At 37.9% G+C, this 25,991-nt stretch overlaps 1 protein-coding gene across 4 annotated transcripts in view; it reads left to right on the top strand.

Moving 5' to 3' along the window:
* LOC108695382 (protein CBFA2T1) overlaps positions 1–25,991 on the top strand; it is a 115,836-nt gene that overhangs the window by 49,800 nt on the left and 40,045 nt on the right. The gene's annotated exons all lie outside the window — the stretch shown is intronic.

Genomic DNA, 25,991 nt, shown 5'->3' with positions numbered 1-25,991 from the left:
TTCGAAGGATTTGAATCCAACGATCGAAGGAAAATCCTTCGATCAAAAAATCACAGGCAAGCCTATGGGGACCTTCCCCATAGGCTAACATTGACTTCGGTAGGTTTTATCTACCGAAGTAGGTGGTCGAAGTATTTTTTAAAGAGACAGTACTTCGATTATCGAATGGTCGAATAGTCGAACGATTTTTACTTCGAATCGTTCGAATCGTTCGAATTCGAATGAATTTAACCAATTCGATGGTCGAAGTACCCAAAAAATACTTCGAAATTCGAAGTTTTTTACATTCGAATTCTTCACTCGAATTTTGTAAATCTGCCCCTAAGTGTTAACATATATTCAAAGAGCCAAGGGGGAGTGCTTTACAATAAATAGTTGTAAGTTGTAATATTCTGCTGTGGTGCACAACAAACCTATTTATATTGATATCATACAACAATGCCTCTTGGTGCCCAAAGTGTTTTATCAGACATTACGTTGGATATTTATTTTTCTGAAAACGTGATGATTATGTAGATTTCCTCTAGTCCACATGGTGAACAGTTATTAAATCAAAGGCTTGGGAGATCTGTATCATCCCTCACACTCCCCTTTGCCTGCCAAATTCATCCGACTCCGTCTACAAACCCTGTTGGCATTTAGGCAATTGGCTGACATGACTGCTTGCCAACCAGATGTTTAAGGAATAACAACACATTCATCTAATGAGAACACCCTTGAGTCAGATGAACATTTATTTTAATTTAAATATTCCTAATAAAGTCAGTAATTAAAGCCTTGTACCTGCTCATCTCTACCATGTGAACATGGCTTTGTATTCTAGACAAGATGCGGTTGCTATGGAGAAATGTATGTGATAACCAATAGAAGTTTTGGCAGTGCTTTTGACTGATTGTGTTGTCTGTGTTATCTCTATTTCTGTGTAGCTTCAAACAGTTCACAATAAAATAGGCATTTTCTTCATTATAATTGGATCTTTCTTTATTTTCTAAATGTGTCTTTGTGCAAATAGACATTTTTTTTAATTCTGCCAGCTCCTGGTTATCACCCATACATTTTATGGACACATTTTGATTTGATAGGATGAGATAGGAACTCAACATAATGGGTGTTATTTATTAAAGTCTTATCTCGTTTATTTTTACTATAAAATCTGGATTTTTAGTGAGAAATTAAACGAGAATTTTTCGAGAATGATTATACCCAGTGGATGGAAAAAGTCTGAATCCAGCATTTCAGTCCTGCCGAAGTTGTATATAAGTCAATGGAAAAGTTCCTTATCCTTTTTGGAAGTTTCTGTGGCCTGTGTTGGAATTAGCCCAAAAAGTCCAAAATAGTAAAAAATCTGAAAAGTGTAGGCTTTTCGGAAAGATGGCCAAAAAAATCGTGATTCAGGAAAAAATCATAGGATTCAGATTTTGGCTCAATTTTATTGAGTTTGTCCCCAATCCGATTAAATCATGTTTTTTTTTTTTTTTAATAAATAAGGTCACATTGTGGATTCTAGTTTGTTCTGACTTTTTTTATTTAAAGAGAAAACCCACAAAAACATTACTTAAGCTTTTTGAAAAGTAAACATAATTTCAAGCAACTTTGCAATATACATCAATTAAGAAATATGTAGACTTTTCATGATTTTTAATGGTTTGGAACAGTTACCTAAGCCTAGCCCCCTGCTCTCCTTCTGATCTGTCTGACTGCTGAGCTGACTGACTACTGTTACTTTGTGTAATACCTGTGACTAAGTGCTTATTTGCACAAAATGCATCAGGCTGTTTTAAAAATGTACCCACATAAAAATGAACTCTGCAGGGAGCATTCATAAGTTAGTAACTGAGCTTGTCAGTGAAAGTTCTAAATCAACAGCAGCTGGAGGGCCCCAGGCTGTACATTGTTGATTTTTCCAGTTTTGCCTTTACAGCTTAGTAATCACCTCTTGCTACATTGACCTCCTTTCTTCTTTCACTACCCCATCATGTCTTGTATTTTTAATACTTCTTCTGGATATTTTTATGCTAAGAAGTGATCCACATGAGAGCTTTGCTTGTCTGGCCCTTGTCTTATAGTGCACTCATAGCATGGGGATGGTGTAGAAAAGCTGCTCCCTCATGCACACATGCAACAGACAGTGCTAGGCAGTAAAACAGATGCCACTAACAATAACGGAATAACAAATGCAAAAACATGGACTTTTGCACATTTAACAGATGTTTTAACAATTGAATATACTTATCCTTCTTCGAACAACATTGCATATAATAAGCAGAGCCTTGAAGAAGCTCCGAGTATATAAGAGATGCAATCAAACAGAAATGCAATTCTTTAACAGCAACAGAAGTGCCAGCAACCTGGAGGAGATAAATTAGTATATACTATTATTATTTGATGCATATTGTCATCGTAGTGGGGCTACAGCTGATTTACAGAGAAGCAAAACAAGTAATACATTCTGGCCAATCAGCACCTGGAAAGTTTAACATTTGTAGAAATGAAAAAAAGTAGGCTGTCCTTTGGGATACTTGCCTCCATAGGTAATACAAGGCACATAATATGCCCAGGTCTAGTTAGTTCCCCTGTTAAAGGAGAAGGAAAGCTCAGAGGCAGCTTATTGCCAATAGATTAACCACAATAGTACAAGCTAGAACACTATGTTTATTCTGCAGAATGTTTTACCATACCTGAGTAAACAGCTCAAGAAGCTCTCAGTTTCTTAAAGATATCAGCTGCCATATTTGCTTGGTGTGACATCACTTCCTGCCTGAGTCTCTCCCTGCTCACTCTTAGCTTTGGGCTCAGATTACAGCAGGGAGGGGGGAAAAGGAGGGGGAGAGGGAGAGAGGAGCAAACTGAGCATGCTCAAGCCCTAACCCTGGAGGTTTAAGATGAAAACAGGAAGTCTGATACAGAAGCCCATGTGTACACAATAGAAGGAAAAATGCAGTGTTTGTTTTGACAGAGGACTCTGAGCAGCATTACTTTGAGGGTTTACTGGTATATTTATATAGACCTTTCTGATAAAGCTTACTTAATTTTAGCCTTTCCTTCTCCTTTAAGACAAACAGTAGAACACTTCTGGTCTAAAAATGTCTTTTACACTGAATGTTTAGAGAAAATGTGTAGAAGATAATCCAAACTTATAAATAGCAAGTTTTATCACCATGATACACATCAAATACGCATCAAATAGGCAGACCGAAAGTTGGACACGGATTCAATGTAATAAAAAGATAAACATTTTTTCACAAAGGGTGTGCCAGTTGGAAGATATTTTCTGTATACATTTTATAACTGAGCAGCCCTACCAATAAAGCTATAGGGAGCCTTGGAGTGCAGATACTCACATATATATATATATATATATATATATATATATATATATATAACGTGTCTTCAGGCCTTACCTACATCTCTGAATTATAGAAATGCAAACACTTGTGCTGTTCCAGGGTTATCAGCAGATTGGAGCAGTTGGAGCTCAGACTTGAGGCTAGAAGCAACTATGCTCCAGCATCATTTCATTTTCCCTTGATCACTTCTGGAGTGTTCCGAGATTTTCATCTCTAATTAATACCGGGGCCTGTTTTGGTCAGAAGATGATAACATTTAACTCTGTTTATCATCCATTCATGCCAGTGGGAGTGTGGGGGAGAGCTAATCCTTATCACACTTTGATAAAATTGGGCCCAGAGCATGTAAGATAAGGAAGCTGCTAGGTACCAGCCTAGCTCCATAGAAATATAATTAAAATACAGATAGCGGTAGTGATCATTTACTGTTCATAAATCCTATCTGTCCCATGCAACACCTTAATATTCATATTTACCCTTAAGGGTCTGGCCACACGGGCAGATTGGCGATCTGCCTTCCCCCGGCTAAAATGAAAATTGCCTGGGGAAAGACACACGGAGCGCTTCGTTTTCCGAAGTCATCTGAAGATTCCTCGTGAGGCAATTATGTGCGACTTCGGAAAACAAAGCACTCTATGTGCCTGCCCCCAGGCAATTTTAATTTTAGCCGGCGTAAGGCAGGGGAAGGCAGATCGGGGAGATTAGTCGCCGCGAAGAAGAGGAGATTTGGCGACTAATCTCCCCAAATCTGCCTGTGTGGCCAGACCCTAAAGAAGAACAAATCCTTTTGACAACCCAATACCCCAGCACAGACCTCCCCAACTGCCCTGCCAACAACTCACCAAACAGAATATAGTGTAATATACTTGTCCTGTAACCCATAGCAACCAATCCGCAGCCATCATTTACTGCTCTGCTGTTTAAAACACACATCCGATTAGTTGCTATTGGTTAATAGATGTTGCCAAACGTCTGACTTTTTGTTGCATTCCCCGATGAATATGATATTGAGCAGTGTCTATGTTAACTACCGCACAAATGAGACATGATTGGTTCCCTTTAAGGGCAGAGACACACGCTGTTATTTCGGGAGATTAATCGTCCAGTGACAAATCGTTTCTTCTTCAGGTGACTAATCTCCCCGAACTGCCTTCCGGGTAGAATGTAAATCGCCGGTGGGGTGGCACCTGGATCGTTTCGGCTTTCTGAAGTCGCTCGAAGTTTCCTAGTGAGGCAACTTTGGGTGACTAAAGAAAAGGCTTTGTGCAGAAACCTAATTTCTTGGTAATATCCTTTTAATCTGGATATTCTTTAAGCATTGGCTGCACCTCATATCAATAGTTGGGGGCCGATTCACTAAGCTCGAGTGAAGGATTAGAATGAAAAAAATTCGAATTTCAAAGTATTTTTTTGGTACTTCGACCATCGAATTGGTTAAATTCGTTCGAATTCGAACGAAATCGAACGAATCGAAGTAAAAATCGTTCGACTATTCGACCATTCGATAGTCGAAGTACTTTCCCTTTAAAAAAAACTTCGACCCCCTACTTCGGCAGGTAAAACCTACCGAAGTCAATGTTAGCCTATGGGGAAGGTCCCCATAGGTTTGCTAACCTTTTTTTGATCGAAGGATTTTCCTTCGATCGTTGGATTAAAATCCTTCGAATCGTTCGATTTGAAGGATTTAATCGTTCGATCGAACGAAAAATCCTTCGATCGATCGATCGAAGGATTAGCGCTGAATCCTTCGACTTCGATATTTGAAGTCGAAGGATTTCAATTCGAGGGTCGAATTTCGAAGTATTTTTAACTTCGAAATTCGACCCTTAATGAATCTGCCCCTTGGTGTCTTTCAGATGTATTCATCTTTTTTTTTTTTTTTTTTTTTAAAGATCACTTTTAGAAAATATAAAAAGCTCTGAGTTACATTAAAAAAAATATGTTAAAAAAAATATTTTAAATAAATCAGATTTCTGATCTTTTGTTGCAGAGAATATCGTGAAAGCATTTTTAATGGCACCTTTTTTTGAAACATAGCCCCTTGATGTGCATTTGATGCACAAGGGGATACAAATACTGTATTATTCAAGCCCTAAGGGATTATAAATTATACTACAGTTATCCGTTAACCGGAAAAGTGTTATCCAGAAAGCTCCGAAATATGGAATGGCTGTCTCCCATAGACTCCATTTTTATCCAAATATTCCACATTTTTAAAAATTATTTCCTTTTTCTCTGTAATAATCAAGCAGTACCTTGTACATGATCTAACACAATGTATTGGTATGGGACCTATTATCCAGAATCCTCAGGACCTAGGGCTTTCCAGTAGGGATGGGCGAATTTTTTCGCCTCGTTTCACCGAAAAAATGTCGCCCATAGACTCGTATGGCAGCGTGCGTCAAAAAAAAAAAACAGTTTCGCCGCGCGACAAATTTTTTTTGACGCCCATAGACTTTAATGGGCGTCTGCGACATTTCGCCGGCGGCGAATTTTTGGCAAAGCGAAACGGGTCAAATTCGCCCATCCCTGCTTTCCAGATAACGGGTGTTTCTGTAAGTTGAATCTTCATACCTCAGCTTACTAGAAAATCATGTAAACATTAAATAAACCCAAGAGGCTGGTTTTGCTTCCAATAAGGCTTAATTATATCTTCGTTGGGGTCAAGTACAAGGCTTTATTATTACAGAAAAAAAGGAAATAATTTTTAAAAATTTGGATTATTTGATTATAATGAAGTCTATGGGAGATGGCCTTTCCATAATTCGGAACTTTCGGGATAACGGGTTTCTGGATAACGATCCCATACATGTATAATTAATCCTTATTGGATGCAAAACCAGCCTATTGGGCTGATTTAATGTTTATATGATTTTCTACTAGACAAGGTATGGAGACCCAAATTATGGAAAGATCCATTATCTGGAAAACCCCAAGGTCCCAAGCATTCTGGATAACAGGTCCCAAACCTGTACTGTATTTTGAGTTCATACCAGAATACACTGCAGAACATAACATAATAATATATATATACACCGCTTCCCAACCTCACCAAGTTGCCCAGTGGGGACCGTAACGTTACATTGGCTAAAACATGCTTCACTAAATATATATATTTTTGTTTTGAAAATATCCCAGTGTTGTTCGATCTCTTTTGAAAAAAAAAAATATAAATAAATAATAATAAAAAAAATATATATATATAATACACAAAAGCAATGATTAGCTTGTAAATCACTGAGGAGTTCCATGACCATATAAAAGCACGAGGCTGAAGGCCGATTTATACAGGTCATTGAACTCCGAGGTTACTTCTAATATCTTTATATTTTACAACATGGGGTACTTTTATTATAATAGACAAGTTTTAGTGAGTCATGTGACAAAAAATTACATCACTACTCACTGTTTATAACTGATGACATCACTAGTCACCAATTATCAGTATATCATTTACAAGATATTCATGGCTTTTGTGTATATCCTCATAAACGGTGAGTTCTGATGTCATCAGTTATAAACGGTAAATTCTGATGTCATTTCTGTCACATGAGTTCACTGAGCCTTCGGCCTCGTGTATTTATATGGTCATGAAATTCCTTGGTAACTTATAATATCCTTATATTTTACAAGAGGGGGTACTTTATTCTGTATATAATACACAAAAGCCATGAATATCCTGTAAATTATATCCTTATAAACGGTGAGTTCTGATGTCATCAGTTATAAACGGTGAGTTCTGATGTCATTTCTGTCACATGACTCACTGAAATTTGTGTATAATAATAAATAAAGTACCCCCCCAGTTGTAAAATATGAGGATATTAGAAGTTACCTCGGCATGCCATAACCTGTATAAAAACACTCTGCCTTCGGCCTCGTTTTTTTATATGGTCATGAAACTCCTTGGTAACTTATAATATCCTTATATTTTACAAGAGGGGGTACTTTATTCACTATATATATATATATATATATATATATATATATATATATATATATATATATATATATATATATATATATATATATATAGTCAAACACAAGAGTCCTCTGCACTCAACCCATTATCAATATATTTAAGACAGAGACATTTTGTGCATACTGCTACTAAAAAATGCCTTACCCTTTAAACAAAACAGGGATTGTTTGTCCATATATTGCAATATATTTAAGCTGGCCAACTACGTCAAAGTCATCCCATATCTGGCCAGTCCTACGCTTAATTTTCATCTGATTCATTAAGAATTCTATTGCTTCATTATACATTTTACAAAGGGACTAAGTTTTACCTGCAACTTACTTGCTGCTTTCAAAGTAAACCTCCCAAACTTGGCTGCCCTTTTATTAGACACCAGTGGGATCACCTGACTATAGCTGGGAAGGGTGGGAGCTACAACATGGAGCTGGTCACTGCTCCTGTATAAACTATAACAAACAAGGGAAAGTTGTACTCACCACTATTTTTTAAAACCATTAGGCGGGGGTGCAATGAGGGTGTGACCACAAAATACATATAGACAAATACAAGATTCCTCTGCACTCAACCCATTATCAATATATTTAAGACAGCGACATTTTGTGCATACTGCTACTGAAAAATGCCTTACCCTTTAAACAAAACAGGGATTGTTTGTCCATATATTGCAATATATTTAAGCTATATATATATATATATATATATATATATATATATATATATATATATATATATATATATATGTAATTATATTTGTAAAGAAATTAATTATCTTTACAAATATAATTAGAAATATATTTTATTTATAAAAAGCAAAGCAGATACAAATATATTAAAAATAAAAATTATTCACATTTTAAAATTCACATTTACAGGTATATCAAATAAAGATATCCAGACAAAAATGTTTTTGGTTAGTCTCCCTTTATATAGTAATACATTGAATTAGCAATGGGATAACACGTCTGCGGTCCGTTCTTTCCTGCAAGCCTTTCCAGTAATCTGTGCCTGATGTCTGTGTGTCTGGTGTCCCTTGTATCTGTGCTGACATAGAATGGAAATGCTCACTACCACCTGGCAGAGACACCCTGGAGACAAGCGCAGAACAGAGGAAGCAGGTGATGGAATGCTGAGAAATGATGAAGTCTGGGGACCCAGGCAAAGGATGGCAGTTAAAAAACACAGAGTGGGGACATTCATACATCTTTCTAAGGTTTGATGGGACATGTACTGCCTACTGTTCCATCTGGTGCTTATGATAGCACGGCGTATTAGCATGCTGCCAGATCATAATGCATTCAGGGCAAGAAATCAGCTCTTGCATACCAATTGAAGCATCTTCTCCGCGAAGGCTGCCTTTGAATTTCAATGATGTTTTTGCCTACTGTGCCACGGCTGAACTTAGCATTTCCGCGATAAGATAAACACCTACAGCTTTGTGTTTGTTAAAGGTTTCAAGAGCCTGCTTTCTAGTATTTTATATATATATTTATTTTTTAACAGTCAGCGGAATATATTGATGTGAAGGTGGTCATTTTTTAAAAAAAAAATTATATAAATATTATATTATATTACAAATATATACAATATAAAAAAATATAAATGAAACAATTATACAAATGAATAAAAATATAAACTGAAAAAAAAATGAAGTAGATAAATAAAATATATAAACTAAAATATACGGTATAACCAATACAAATGCAAAAATAAAAAAATATAAAAATGAATAACGATAAAAAATCAATTCAACCAATAAAAAATATTATGAATAATAAAAAAAATATATAGAATGTGATATATTTTTTTATGTAAAATTTGCTGTTTCATTTTGGGAACATTCAGGATATGAACAGTCAAAGCTAAAGTGGCTTATCGGGGCTACTAAAGAGCAGCACAATCAATTTCAAAACACCATAATCAGGTGCAATCACCAGGAAAACCCACTCCATTGAAGGCAAAATATACCCTACTTATAAAAGGAGTTTATCATTTATTCTCCCATATACATCCAGTAAAGAGAGAGGATTTTATTCAGCATAATGCTGCAATGTTTTCTTTCAGCTAGCAGAGAAAAAAAATAATCAATTTTAACAGGATTATACTATGTATGAGACTTAGATTTTTCACAGTTAGGGGCAGATTTATCAAGGGTCGAATTTCAAGGGTTAAAAAACCCACGAATTCGACCCTCGAAGTAAAATCCTCGAAATAAAATCATTCGAATATTGAATTTAAAGGATTTTAGCGCAAAACGTTAGATCGAACGATCTAATAAAAATCGTTTGATCGAACGATAAAATCCTTTGAATCGAACGATTCAAACTATTTTAACCGATCGATTGAAGGATTTTTATTCAACCCCAAAAAACTTAGAAAAGTGCTGGGGAAGGTCCCCATAAGCTAACATTGGACTTCGGTAGGTTTAAACTGGCGAAGTATCAAGTCGAAGACAGTACTTCGATTATCAAATGGTTGAATGGTCGAACAATTTTTACTTCGAATCGTTCGAATCATTCGATTCGATCGAATTAGATCGAATTAGATCGAATTTGACCAATTCGATGGTCGAAGTACCCAAAAAAATACTTAGAAATTCGAATATTTTTCGATTCAAATTATTCACTCGAGCTTAGTAAATCTGCCCCTAGATGTCATTTTACTACTGATAAACTGGATTTTATACCAACACGGGGAGAGATAATTGAGCAATACTGTGTTTTATATTGAAAATAAAAAAAATGATCTCTCCAGCCTTTGTAAGCTTTGTGGACTAGAATATTTTTACCACCGTTCACTGTAGAAGGTATAGATTGGTTATTTATGGTTTCAGCTGTGACTATAAGTTGTTCTGCAAAGAATTAGTATTGATGCCTTATTTATCCAAATCCGAAATTTTTAAATAAAAAGGTCAGACCAAACTAGAATCCACTGTACAACCTTATTTATTAATAAAAAAGCATGATTTAATCAGATCGGAGACAAACTCAATATAATGGAAAACCCAAATAGTAAGAAGGTTTGTTATGTTTCTTCCCGAAGCGCTTGATTTTTTTTTTAACTTTTTCAGATTCTGACTTTTTCCATCCTTGTGGGATAAATCCTCCAAAATTTTAGGTTTTTTCCCCCACTAAAAAACGTATTTTAAAGTAAATTTTTTTTTGAGTTTTTGGCATTCGGACTTTAATAAATAACCCCCTAATTTTGATTGTATCATTTAGGAGGTTATTTATCAAAGTCCGAATTTATCTCAATATTTTCTGCTACAAACTCCGATAAAATCCGCTCGGGCTTTTTACGCTTATTTATTATTACATTTTCCTGAAAATTTGCTTTGCGGAAAAAAAATCATATCTTGAAGAATTTTTCTGACTTTTTCATCCGATTTTCATGATTTTTGTCATTTTTTCGTAATTTTCACCTTGAAAATAGTGATGGGCGAATTTATTCGGCAGGCGCGAATTCGCGGCGAATTTGCGCGTTTCGCCGCCAGCGAATAAATTCGCGAAACGCCCGCGAAAATTCGCGGCAAAAATTTGCCGGCGTCAAAAAAAATTTTGCCGGAAAAACGGACGCCGGCGCAAAAAAACGGGCGCCGACGTCAAAAACGAGACGCCGGCGCCGTTTCGCGAATTTTTCGCCGTTTCGCGAATTTCGCGCGAAATTCGCAATTTTTTTGGCGAAGCGAAACGGCGCAAATTCGCCCATCACTACTTGAAAACTCCAGGGTATTGTCCGAAACCCAGCGCACATCACAGCCCGTCTGTGGGGATGAGTTTTGTCCAGTGTTATTATTGTCCTGGTGTTTGTGTGGGGCGCAAGCATTCTACTTAAAGTAAAAATTTGGAGGAGGATGGAACCTTGACCAAAAAGACTGCATGATGTCTTCCAATAACTAGAAATTGTAAGGGCAGCACATATAATGGCTATAGTTTGATGTTGCATGAATCTCTGTAGTTATTGAGAATTAAAATTGTACTGTTGTTCTGTTATCATAAACACAAGCATGTCATCCTTCATGAACCAGGGGGAAAGGCATAACAATAGACAACAATGGGATTACAATGTGTTTAGTTCCTATCCTAGCAGCATTTGCATGCAAGGGGAATCATTTATAGGAAGAGGCAAATCCATAATCTTGGCATAATGCAAAATGTCACCCCAATTTAAATGTTAAAATCTGTGTAGTGTTCTCCTTTTGAAGAAAAGAGTTTTTATCTTGCATTTACACACCTAGCTCCCACTTCTTTGTAACACAAATGCCTATCTCCCTTTATGTAAATAATATATTTGTCATGTTTGTTTTACTGTGCTACGAGATCACAATTTGTATGCGGACAATGTGTTTACCTTGGCAAATGCTGTCTACACATTAAACCTACACTAACCACTGTGTTCATCATAAGTTGTGTTTTGTGTTTAAATTGTGTTCTGTCTGTTGTGTTTAAAATATCTATATTCACAATACCTTTGATTAAACCCATTTGATCATATTAATCATTGTTATATGATTTTGGAGAGCCTTTGTGCCCAGGGATAAAGGTTTAAATTATAATAGTGATAATGAACTAGTGGACTAATCTGATATGAACACTTGATTGAAAACGCGCACACACACATTATCTCAATATTTTGTGCTACAAATTCCGATCAAATCTGCTTGGGTTTTTACCCTTATTTATTATTCAATTTTCCCGAAAATGTACTTTACGCAGAAAAAATCAGATTTTCACGTTTTTTTAGGGGTTTTCATCCAATTTTCATGATTTTTTGGGGATTCTTCCCCTGAAAACTCAAATTTTTGCTGGAAGACTCAGAAAACTTCTGGGTATTGCACGAAACCCAGTGCACATCAAAAAATTATTGGGACTTCTCTTATTGACTGATATGCAACCTCGACAGGTTGGATTTTCTGATTCTGACTTTTCCATCCTCGGGGTTCAATAAATTCCAAATAATTCGTGATTTTTTAAAAGTCCGATTTTATTAAAAAAAATCACGAATTGTTTATCATTAATATTTGGTTTGGCTGGCATAAACCTTAGAATTCTGGGAGCTCAAGTGGATTAATGTCTAGCCATGGGTCCCACATCTTTTTGAATTTTCCAGGGCAGCCTCTGGCTAAGTAGGTAAGCTTAATGGATGGGAGGGTTGTTCCTGCTGCTGCTTTGAATGGTTTGGTACTTTCAGCCACTTTGGTGAGGGGTGGGGGTTTGGCCCGTTAACTAGAAAACAATGGAGGTCTTGCACAAAGCAGAATCTGTGAGTAGAATCTGTATACTTTCTACATAAGTGTGTCAAAAAAGAAGACTTAAAGAAGGTCTCTATCTATATCTTACTATGACCTTAACATTCAACCCAAATGTCCTGTACACTAACCAATATGGATAATAATTTCCTATTTGTTTTCACATACAAACTATCATGAAAACCATGTGAAATGGAGACACAAAATAGGACAGTTCTTGTGTCAGAAACCCATCAGCCCCCCCACTTTAAAGAAACAGTATGACGGCTTGGCCTAATGTAAGAGCAGAGCATGAGTTTCCTGCATATTTGTTGTGGTATTGCCTTTCCTGAGACAATGGCACCATCTGTCTTTATAAAGCTTCTTGTGATCCATTATTGCCTGTAGTGAATGGCTTTGCTGAAGAAATAAGCATGGTTGCTCCCAATGCCATGAATAAATGCCAGTTTACAGAGACAGATTTTTAAATGGGCTTGGGCATTCTACATGGCAGTCTTTACTTCTGTTCAGAGATCATGTTGCCAGAATCTATGTGGAAAGCTCTTAAGACACAGCTTAATTAACAGAAAATAAATGGGAAATAATTATTTTTCTCATTTCTAAATATCTGGTATTTTGCCTGTGTTTGTTGGTATAACTGTGCTCTGTCTTTATTCTGCCACCTTTTTAATATCAATATGGGGCCGATTCACTAACTTCGAGTGAAGGATTAGAAGTAAAAAAACTTTGAATTTTGAAGTGTTTTTTGGGGTACTTCGACCATCGAATGGGCTACTACGACCTTCGACTACGACTACGACTTCGAATCGAACTATTCGAACTAAAAATTGTTCGACCATTCGACCATTCGATAGTCGAAGTACTGTCTCTTTAAGAAAAAACTTGGACCCCCTAGTTCGCCATCTAAAAGCTACCGAACTCAATGTTAGCCTATGGGGAAGGTCCCCAAAGGCTTTCCTAAGTTTTTTTTATTCCTTCGATCGTTGGATTAAAATCCTTCGAATCGTTCGATTCGAAGGATTTTATCGTTCGATCGAAGGAATAATCCTTTGATCGTTCGATCGCACTATTTGAGCTAAAAGGATTTTAATTCCCAGTCGAATATTGAGGGTTAATTAACCCTCGATATTCAACCCTTTGTGAATCGGCCCCTTACTGACAGCCCCTATGTCTTGACCCGTGCATAAAATTTATATCAGTTCAGTTCTCTCACAACCTCTTTTAAAGGAGAAGGAAAGGTATTTTAACTTGGGCGTCCCAAAAGTTTGATAGGAGAGTACTTGCCCGGGATTTTTCCAGTGAGCACCACGGAGCAAATTCACTAACCTCCGAAAATTGGCCAGCGATGGCTTCGCTCACAGTGCAACACTTCGACAGGCGTAGATTCGCCAGGACAACGCTAATTCACTAAAATCCAAAGTTGCGTTGAAGGCTCTGAATGCTGGCGAAGTTGCTCTAGCGTTACTACGCCAATCGAAGTGAAGTTGCGCGAGCGTTGGCTAATTTGCATACGGCAGGAAGTTAAACTTAAATGGACGTATATGTTGTAGCAAATACATTACACTACACAAGCCCAGGGAACCTTAATAAATAAAATAAAGTTGTTATATTGCCCTACACATGAGCCCAGTGTATAGTTTATGTTCCATATGTTAGGAAATGTAGGGGGGAAGCCGGTTAGACCAAATAAAATTTTACTCTATCACCCTGAAAAAGCATTTTTTGGGACTTAGAACTCCTAGCTACTCAATTGCACTTCGCCTGATCTGAGGTGGCGAAGGCAAGTCTGGCGCAAGAGGTAACGTTCAGTAAAATGCGCATCTTAGTGAATTTGCGTAGTTATGTCCATTTGCCAGAGCGAAAATTCGCCAGGCGTCAGGGAGCGAAGTACCGCTAGAGTCTATCTTCCTTCATCGAAGTTACGCCGGCAACCGTTAGTAAATCGATGAAGTTCCGGAATGACGTCACGCTGGCAAATTCTCGCCAGCGTTAGTCACTTCGCCCTTTAGTAAATTTGCCCCTACGGAAGATAACCTTTCCGGAATTTGGAACTTTCTAGATAACGGGTTTTACAGATAACGGATCCCATACCTGTAGTATGTACTGAAATCACTTCTCTACTTATTTTAGACTCATAGGGGTATATTTATCAAAGAGTGAAGTTAATAGTGAAGTTCCGCCACTAGAGTGAAATTCCGCCACTCTCCGTTCATTTCTATGGGATTTTTATAGGCGTATTTATCAAAGGGTGAACTTTCACTTTCACCCATTGATAAATACGCCTTACAAAATCCCATAGAAATGAATTAAGAGCTGCGGAATTTCACTCTAGTGACGGAACTTCACTCTTTGATAAATTTACCCCATACATAGGGATGGGGGCTGCCATATTGTTTGCATCATGTGATTATTCTCAATATTGAAAAAAATATAACCACAAACAGAAAGAGCCAAAATCTAACACGTTTTTTTTTTTTTTTTTTAAATTGCTGTTACTTACCAATTCTCTATTTCCCAAGTATAATTAAATATTCCTGGAGTGCTTCTAGCTCACCCCCATGTACACAAGGAAAGGGAAGCTCCCAAGCTGAACAGACACCAGTTATTCCTTAGGCTTAGGAGGACATTGACATTGCAGCTGAGCTACTCCTCCAGTCCAGCCTACAGACATCACATGTTGTCACTGCCTTTTAAGAACACTTTCACTTTTTATAAAAACATTATAACAGTCTAAGGTTTCTAAAGAGGGACGTGGGAGGATGTGTGGGTAACTCAAGCTCGTACTGTCAGCACTTACAGGATTCTTGAAATGTTTCACAATGTCCAACAGCAGTGTTAACATCTGCACTTGAGACAAGTCCTATTCACCGCTCTGAAAGAGGAACGTTGTATAGAGAATAATGCGGATGGCATTGGCTTTATCTTTCTCTCTTTGGTGTCATCTGATTGGGCTTTGTGAAGTCTCACATTTCTCAACAATTTATGGGGACAACGACTTCTACATTTTAATAAATGATATATCATACCCATTCATCTTTATTTCTAGGTGGCTTGGTAAGGAATATCAAAAAGTATAATTCTATATGTCAATATTGTCTGATAAAGAATATTGTGAGATATATGTCTTTATTGCTTGATTTATTTATTTATATATCTCTACAAAAAAAAGTAGGATTTCTATATTTATTTTATTTTGGGATTGTATCATTTGTTTTTCTTTAAATTTATATATATCCCTTGTATAATTGTTAATTGGCCATCTTATACTGAAGTTTTCTTAAAATTTCAATGGTTAAGAATGATATTTGTGTGTCAGTAGACCAACTTCTGTAGTTCTTGGACTTCATTGTAGTTGTATGCACCACCTCCTTTAGTTACGCCCCTGTATACAGTGGAACCCCAAATTTATGTCCTGAGGTTTCCTATTTTGCTGAAATTGAAGCAATTTTCCACAAATTTATTCAGTTTCCATACGGTCCTCTGGAAAATGTAAGATCAAGGGGCAGATTCACTAAAGTTCAAAGTGGCTAACGCTAGCAACTTTTTGCCAGCGTTACCATCCGCAGCGACATCCCTTAATTCACTAACAGGCGCAGACACCAATTCGCTAGCGAAAAAGACCGTTGCTAGCATTCATTCGCACTCCATCGCTAGGCGACTTTTTGCTCTGGCAAAAGGTTGTTACTCCGCAAATTCAGTAAAGTGTGGATTTTACTGAACATTACCGATTTTGCCAGAGTTGACTTCGCCACCTCAGACCAGGCAAAGTGCGAAGCTAGATCTTCCTCAATCTTCTGTCACTTACATCATATCCTGTCTGCCGAAAATACAGTTGAAAAAACGCTGACGACTTTTCCTTTTTTAAGCGGGATTGGCTGCAAAAGTCCTAGCTTAAACTTTTTTTGGGTAACTGGTTTTCTCCAGACATTTCATAACATATGGTACATTCATTTTACAGTGGGCTCATGTGTAGGACATTATATTAACTCTCTTGTCTTTATTAAGGACATTTGTAAGAAAAAGTGGTAACTTCATGCATTTGCACCAACATTTATAATAAAGACCTCCATACAACTTTAAATTACCCGCCATATGCAAATTGACCTAAGAAGAAGATCACTAGCGTATTTTCGCTAGGCACAAATGAACGCTAGAGCGTCTTTGCTATGAAATACTCACACTCAAAGTCGCCAGCGTTAGGCGCCCAGGGCGTAACTTTGCATATTACCGTATTAGGGGCAAATTCACTAAGCGCCGAAGCGCCGAACACTAGCGTTACTTCGCTAGCGTTTGGCATATTCGTTACTGCGCAAATTCACTAACAAACGCTGGCGTAGTTTCGCTAGTGTTACTTCGCACCCTTACGCCTGGCGAAGTTTCGCTAGCGACGTAACTACGCAAATTCACTAACGCGCGCAGTGTACTGAACGCTACCTTTTACGCTAGACTTCCTTCGCCACCTCAGACCAGGCGAAGCGCAATAGAGTAGATAGGGATTGCTTCAAAAAAAGTCAAAATTCTTTCTAAGTCCCAAAAAACGCTGGCGTGTTTTCTACATTATGGGTGATAGGCTGAAAAAGATCGAAAAATTTTTTGGGGCTCCCCTCCTTCCCCCCTACATTTCCTGACTCATGGCAACTTACCTAGACAGTGGGCACATGTGTAGGGCAAAATAAAACTTTTATTTGATGTATTGAAGCTTTTCTAGCCATTTGTAGTGCTGATACGTATTCCTCCATTGAAATTTGAATTTGGTGCCGTATGCAAATTAGCCTTCGCTAGCGTAACTTCGCTTTAATTAGCGAATCAACGCTAGCGAAACTTCGCAACCTTACGCTACCCCTGAGCGCAACTTCGGATTTTAGTGAATTTGCAAAACGCTGGCCAAACTACGCCTGGCGAAGTGCGGCGAAGTGCGGCAAAGTTACGCCTGGCGCAACTACGAATCTTAGTGAATTTGCCCCTAGTGGTAGCGAATTTGCGCCTGGGGAAGTGGTGCGATGTATGCGAATCGGTCGCTGGCGACAATCCGCCTTTTAGTGAATCTGCCCCCCGAGGCCCTACTGTATAACATTTTTAAATAATAGTTTAAATACATATTTGTTCATTTGTTCTCTGTCATTATGTTCCTTGCCCTGAAAAGTAAAAACCTGCCTCCTCCTTCCTTCTTTTCAGAACTATAAATAATTCTCTGAGTCATTACAAAAAGGAAGTAAGAGATGGGATGATTACGTTAGAGAATTTATCCCTCTGGATATTTATTTTACTCTTAAAAGTGTGTTGGGAACGATTTGTCAGAACATACTTGTCATCGAGGTCACACCATTTATATGGAGCAAGCATGCTATCCTAGATTCTCTGTACATTCATAGACAATGTTACTCATTCCTGTTATTGGTAGTATTTCCAGAGGAAAGATGTTAGAACTGGTTCCAACAATCCACAGTACACACGATAAAACCAGCATTGCATTGTAGATCTTGTTTGTCTTTAGTCTAATGCACATACAGCATAGTCTGCTTGACACATGTCTGATGTGCTTTTAATTATGTATCATGTTCTGTAAAGGAACAATTAAGCATAAAAAGAAGCTTTTATAGGAGAACTACTTGCTTTTGCAAAGACAAATGTCAAGTTTGCCATTACTTATATAAAGTAGGCTTCCGCGACTTTGACAGTGGCTCTTGAGCATAGATTTATACCAGATAATTGCCTAACAATGGGTGGTTATTTTGGTTTATTTTTATTAAACTGATTTATATTTAAAATGTTCAACGGCATCAGCCGAGTGCTAGTATCCAGAGTGTGTCTGACACAACACTTGGCAAACGTTATGCAATATTTTTTCCATTCCAACTCAAGGAAATTGAAAACACACAGCTTTTAGAGTCTGACATTGGAGTGATTAGTGAAATGCTTATATATATTCCATATTTTCCATACGCTAAACAGTCGCGATGCTTTGACCTGGAATGCTGCCACGCAAAACGATTACAATATTTAGACTAGCAGAATTCATTGTAATGCTACATCAAAGTATTCCTTTCGGTGTTATTGTTTAGATGATGTTTGGAGTTGGACTTTTTATCACTCTGACCATTAGCGATGAAGTCAGGTATGTTGGATCTGCAAATGAAGTATGTTTGATTCGAGTATCAGTTCTAGTCCAAGTATACTATTTTATGGTTTGTCAAGCTATTTCTCGAGTGTACATCTCTTTATTTTTTAAAAAAAAAAAAGTTTGGAATGAGTTTGAAGTCAGAAAAGCTTATTGCTGAAGTGAACCCAGACGTGGACACAATATGACCCAATACACATGTCAACATAGAACCTGATCAAAGCAGTTTCATAGCTTTAGAGCCATTAAAGATATATTTTTTCAGTGTCTGTAAGAGCAATTTAGGCTGGATGAACTGGAGAAGTATTTTCTTTTCAAGAATTACACTTTTTCACTAAGATAAAAACATCATAAAAGACTCAGTTTCCCATGTTTTAATGCAGGGGTGCCCCCTTTCTTTTACTCATGATGTCAAAAGTGTTTCGGATTAGTGAAGGGTTAGAGTTGGGTGTGGAGCAGGAGCGGGTGGGTTTGGGTCGGTTTAAAACTTTTTTTCGACTATTTCGGATATTAACCAGGCTTTTCTCGATTTTTTCTCTCAACTGCCTTCATGGGCCTCTGTTATTATCCGATTATTAGCCCAAGAGCCAAATGGTCAGATCGGCCTGATATGGTCCAGATCATAAGTGTCCATATTGAGGATAAATCTGCCCATTTGGTAACCTTGTCTTGATTGCTATGATTACAAGCCTGAAACACATTTTCCCCATGTTATTGTATACCCAACCAAAAAACCTAATGGGCTTTACCACATTTCAACTATTTGTATTATTTCTGCCTATTTATAATAAATATTTTCATGAATTTTGAGCCTCACTTCCTGACGTAGAAAAATACAATGATTTCATTATAGGATTTTTATCTGGATTTCATTTAAGATGATGCAAACCTTTTTCTGTGACACTGAGAGCAATTGAAATTTTCCTACACACCTATAATTTTGTTAAATGCCCAAATCCCCAAACCATGTGATTTCTGTAACAGATTACTGCTCTGAAATTCCCCTTTCCCCTAACGCTTATAATGCCAAAGAACTTTGATCTTCCAGTACAATGTTGCCAGGAAGCACACACTGCTGCATAGATCAAAGTGCAACCGTAACCATAAAATCTACAGCACTGGCAAACTGCTAATTTTAGAACAGCACTGTCAATTTTATGATCCCCGGCTCAAAAAATTGTTAAACTTCATAGAATTAAAGATTTAGGGTAAGGGCACACGCTAAGATTCGGGTGATTTAGTGGTCCAGCGATAAATCGCCTCTTCTTTGGGCGACTAATCTCCCCGAAAAGCCTTCCCGCCAGCTAGAATCTAGATCGCCGGCGGGGTGGCACTCAGAGCGCTCACGAGGAAACTTTGGGCAACTAAGGAAAACTAAGTGCTCCGAGTGCCATCCCACCAGCAATTTAGATTCTAGCCGGCGGGCAGGCTTTTCAGGGAGATTAGTCGTCCGAAGAAGAGGCGATTTATCGACGGCCGACTAAATCACCCTGAATTTTAGAGTGTGCACTTATCCTTAAAGAAATTCTGCAAAGAATCGTTTCTCTGTTAATTATGTATAACTGGGCTCTAGGTCCCATTAAAAACCTCTCTATGTCAAGGATAGAGTTTGCTAGTCATTAGAATTTGAATTTGTTTTATAAAAAATATATGTTTTTAAAAATGTGCATGCATGATACAAATTTCTCAGATTTATTTTAAAAACCTTACAGTGCGGTAGAGAGTTTGTAAATATGAAGTTGGGCTGAGCCATTTTTCCTCTCCCATCTCCCAATGATTAGCAGATGGTATCATTTTGGCTTTGTTACAATGACCTTTAGGCTGCAGTGTTGGTTGGTCAGAATGGAGTCTGCTATCCAATATACACTGACTGACAGCCAAGTTCCTTGGCGGAAATGTATTATAATCATTACCAGCTCTTTCATTTTCCTTGTTGCCTTTTACATTTCACTTCTTGTGGATTTTTTTAGGGGGGGTTATAGATACCTTTTGTTCTGTTGGTGATCACCTACAAAGCTTTAGAGAATGTGCATGGGTTCCAAAGGCTCAACTATTTTAATAGATATGTGATATTTTTCACGTCTATAGCAATGGTTTCAGTTTATAAATAAGGGTCATTCATTTATAAGCAGGATTAACATTCATTGTATTGCACTTTACGTTCCAAGCTTTTTGCATGTAGATCAACTGATACACAATGGGGCCGATTCATGAAGCTCGAGTGAAGGATTCGAATGAAAAAAATTCGAATTTTGAAGTATTTTTTTGGTACTTCGACCATCGAATTGGTTAAATTCGTTCGAATTCGAACGAAATCGAACGAATCGAACGAAAAATCGTTCGACTATTCGACCATTCGATAGTCGAAGTACTTCCCCTTTAAAAAAAACTTCGACCCTTTACTTCGGCAGGTAAAACCTACCGAAGTCAATGTTAGCCTATGGGGAAGGTCCCCATAGGCTTGCCTGTGATTTTTTGATCGAAGGATTTTCCTTCGATCGTTGGATTAAAATCCTTCGAATCGTTCGATTCGAAGGATTTAATCGTTCGATCGAACGAAAAATCCTTCGATCGATCGATCGCAGGATTAGCGCTAAATCCTTCGACTTCGATATTCGAAGTCGAAGGATTTCAATTCGAGGGTCGAATTTCGAAGTATTTTTAACTTCGAAATTCGACCCTTAATGAATCTGCCCCAATGTGTTGGTGAGCTGGAAGGCATTAAAATTATTATGCCATACAAAAAAAAAAAAAAGGCTACGACATCCTCAGGCAGGAAAGGGGCCATAAAAATCCTTTGGGGCGGGGTGAAGCACATCTGGCCCATGAACCTCCAGTTGGACAGCCCTGGTATAGGCTATTATGTATAGGAAGTTATATTTAACTGCATATTTATGTTTCAGTGAGTGGAAGCAATTCTGATCCATAGTCAAAAGAAGGCAGGGTTGGCCTTACCAAGTAATATGAGCAAAGCATCTTTCAGAGACAAAGCACCTCATTTCAGCCATATAAGGTGTTTCCATAATTGCTTGTCCCTTTCGGTATTACCCTTTACAACATTTAGTGGGTAGCCCAATTGCTCCCTAGCAATGCAGGTGTTCATCTGTTGCAGGACACAAGCTTTAAAGTTTAGCATTGATAAACCATTCATACAATGTTCTTCTATTATGTAGGAGAATTAGACCAATCAAATGCCTGAACATTCATACACCTACTCTTCCCAGCATATACCTTCAACAGGAGGGTAATGCTTGGAGTCATAACCTGCAATAAATGGAGGGCTGCTCATTTTACAATTATACAGTAAAAAATAACCTATCATGCCAACTTTGTTGAGGCCTCTCTTTCACTAGCAGCCACATTCTAAACAACCGTCATGAGTAGATAATTCTTTAAGAGAAAACAGATTGGCTGGGCAACATCCAATTGACAAAGTAATGTTTTGTTGTAAATACTTAAATTAGAGGATACACATTGTGCCTTATTTCTGTACAGCAATCCCTCGGCAGAACTCTACTCCCTCCTGTTTCTGCTCCCACATGTTTCAAATCTGGGGATCTGGACAGCCTACTTCAATAGTTCAGTGTGAGTGTTAGCAGAATGAAAACCAGATGGGCCAGCCATTCTTACTGTTATCTGGGAGCTAGCTCTGGCAGGATTTTTTCTATCTCTGTTTCTTCTGTAAAATGGAAATATCTGCCTTTATGTGGAGGGCTGCACTTATGCCCTGTCCTTGCTACTATACCAGCCTCATGTACCCTCTCTGGCTTCCCCTACTGGAGTGGTTCCATGACGTGACGCGTGATATAGACTCAAGTGTGTGGCCTAATTATCTGGTAAGGAAGCAATAAACACTTTGGATTTATGAGCACTTCCTCCTTCAGATCTTGGCTTTAGATGTTGCTTGTATTTTCAAGACAAAATAGTACATGCATTAAAATAGTCCTATGCCAATATAATTACAGTGATCTTCAATCATCCCCAACTGAATATCTCTAGACTCTAGAATCAGTGTAATGTTTCATAGAACTAATGGTATGGCTTGACCAGGGTCGGATTGGGCCGGCGGGACACTGGGAAAAAACCCAGTGGGCCCTGGCTCTCATGGACCCCAGACAGCCCAGACCCCAATCTGCCCCCCCCCAAAAAAAACCAAACAATTATTTGCAATGCGCACTGGTGTTTGCGTATGTGCACGGGGAGCCCCAGACGTTTGTAACACCATGGTCCCCCAACGTCCAGTCCAATCCTGCCGGTCTGGGATTTGCCTTGTTGGGAATATGCCACTATCAGTGCATAGGGATGTTGCTATTAATTTGATTGGTGGCATCAGTGTAGGAAAACTGAAAAGTGCAAATCTTAGGATAGCGTTTTGATGGATCTCAAAGTCTCTTCTGAAAAGACTCAATTAATCTGAACTACAGCAAGTGTCTCTGCATCAGTGAGGGTTGAGTTAAGACAATTTTTACCTCATAAATAATCTCCATCTACCTTGTCTGCATAATACTTGGTGGTAGAGCGATATCTGGATGGTTATTTTCCTGTCTTGACTCTCACACAACAAGTAGCACGCGAAACAGTTTGTGAATACATCCTAAAACATCACGGGGTGCTGTGCAGACTATAATTTGTGATGTCTACCGTTTCACTGCTTCAAATTGTGTCCAGATGCAACTACAGCATATGTGCTGTTAGCCACCCACTTGGCTTTTGTTGGAACTTATATGTATATGTTGCAGCTTATGAGAAAATTCTGCTTTACCTACAATGTTTATTTCTAACCCTGCTATATATTCTATTCAAATAAAATATTCTATAGTTCAACACACATGTGGGGCCTGATACATCTGATTGTGGATTTAGGTTGATAATGAGATAATGGCTGGCAGCATATGCCCCGTCATACATCATATTTTAATTCCTCATTAGATATATAAAAGTTGGATGGAAATGAACCCTGTTGATAAGTTGTTCTTTTCCAATTGGCTGCATTAAATTTCAGTTATAAATTCTTTAATATGCAGCATGCGGACACAATTGTTTTTCAGTTTTCCTGATGAAAAACACATGGAGGAAAATGGCAACAGTTTCAGACTAAAAACATATGAATTTTACACACTTTTCCTCCCATTCCCACCAATTTCAGTACGTTAAAAAAGCATAATTCCTGGTAGCAGGAAAGCCAAATAATGACTTTAATAATGGAATTGGACTCAAAGGGTTGTTATCATCCAGACATATTCCCTTTTGTAACATTCATTTTGCTTTTGTTTTAGGGTTTTTTTGTAACATGAAATATATTGTTTTCTAAAAAAAAAAATCTGTACTGATTGAAATATTTTGTTTAACTTTTCTGTTGCTTTAATTTATTGGAATTTTGGTTAGTTTAATTGTATGGTATTGAAAGGATGTTCCACTTAAGACATAGGAGAAGGGAGATCTCTGCCCTGTAGAGCTTACAGTCTGTTTCCACTGCGTTTTTCTAAACTGCTCATTGACAAAATAAAAACATACGCAGGTGTCAGAAATGTTCTTGTACGACTCATGAGATTTTTTAGGTAATCATTCAGATGATGATGCCAGTGTTTATTTAGTTTTAAAAAATTACGATCCACTTGAATCTTGGGAAATAAAATGATCAGCTTCTGAGGTTTTCTCTTTAAACTGAATATAAATATATTCTACCTTTAATTGGCTGGTGAGGGAAGGCACAGAGCTTTGTAGATGCTATACTAGGCTTCACTATATAAAGCCATTTGTCCATCCATACATGTCCAGATTTGGTCAGTCAGTTTGACCAATTTTACCATACTATCCCACCATCTGGGCATGTTTGGCAGGTTGGGGAGTTGTTTAGACTAATAATCATGTGATTTTGGTGGATTGTGGATACCCTATCCTGTTGTTCAATTTAGTTAGAATGGAAAACCATCTATGGCTGTTCAAATGGTAGGACTAAATAAATGGGGCTCCTCCTACATTATATATACATTCAGCCCATGGCTTAACAGTTTGAGTACTCTGGTAGATGGCCTGTATATGGCCTTAAAGGGATACTGTCATGGGAAAAAATGTTTTTCAAAATACATCAGTTAATGCTGCTCCAGCAGAATTCTGCACTGAAATCCATTTCTCAAAAGAGCAAATAGATTTTTTTATATTTAATTTTGAAATCTGTATGGGGCACATGACCAGACAAAATAACCTGAGATGCACCTACACACCAATATTACAACTAAAAAAATACACTTGCTGGTTCAGGAATTAAATTTTATATTGTAGAGTGAATTTAGTGTAATTTAGAAATAAAAACTACACCATGACAGAATCCCTTTAAGATTTTTTCTTGGGTTACCGTAAAAAACCCATATTATACACACAGTTCCAAACTGTCAATAATGTCGTAGTTTGCAAAAAAGTCAATAAACATATTTGTTTGGGGGCGATGGAAATATTTTATATATTTGAGTTTATTTCGGGGTTTGCCATGGCGTATATACAGGAATATATGAAACATAAACCTTGGCAATATTTAAGCCTTTCAGTTTCGTATCAACCCTTTTGTTGGTGTAGGTTATATTGCCACTGTTGCTGTAATAACTCACCCTGGTGGTTCGACGGGGACGCCCGCCACACCGTGCCACGTCTTCCTGTGCGCTGGTTCCTTAGGGCGCTTGCGGGGCGCATTCTCTTGTTATATAGGCGCATTCATCACATCACGCCATCGAGCAATGGCTGGAAATTTAAAGATATTTGAAGGAGCCTTTGGTATTTTTTCATTGCCCGTTATAGGTTAATCTCCTTGAGTTCCTGGGTGTTATCTCATCTATTCCTGATATCTGATACCTGTTTTTGACCCCTGCCTGCCTGATTAAGCTGACTTCTGTGATCCCGACCCCTGCCTGGTAAACTGACTATTCTGATATCTGTATTCCGACACGTGCCTGTCCTGACCATTCTTGATTGATCTCCCGGCTTTGACCCCTGCTTGTTTGACTCCGCTTGTTTTCTGCCTGCACCGACTTGGCCTGATTTTGACTACGCTTTCTGTCTGTGACCTTCTGCCCAAAATACTTTTGCTTAATAATCGTGCCCCTCTGCTCGTCCAGAACCCTTAGCTTGGCTCCTCTATTTATAAGACCTGGCGGCATCCGATTAGCCGAGGGCTCCTCCCAAGGTGAATGGAGGAAGCAAGAGCCGAGACCAGGGAGCCTATCATTGGTTCTGGATTTTGGGTGCCAATCGTGACAGTTGCCCTTTGACTCACACTGTCACTGTTTTATTGTTTTATTGTTTAGT

The sequence above is a fragment of the Xenopus laevis genome, chromosome 6S (genome assembly GCF_017654675.1).
Source record: "Xenopus laevis strain J_2021 chromosome 6S, Xenopus_laevis_v10.1, whole genome shotgun sequence".
NCBI classification, from domain to species: Eukaryota; Metazoa; Chordata; class Amphibia; order Anura; family Pipidae; genus Xenopus; species Xenopus laevis.
Note: the sequence above shows the minus strand (reverse complement) of the source record. Positions and strands in the feature narration are given on the sequence as shown.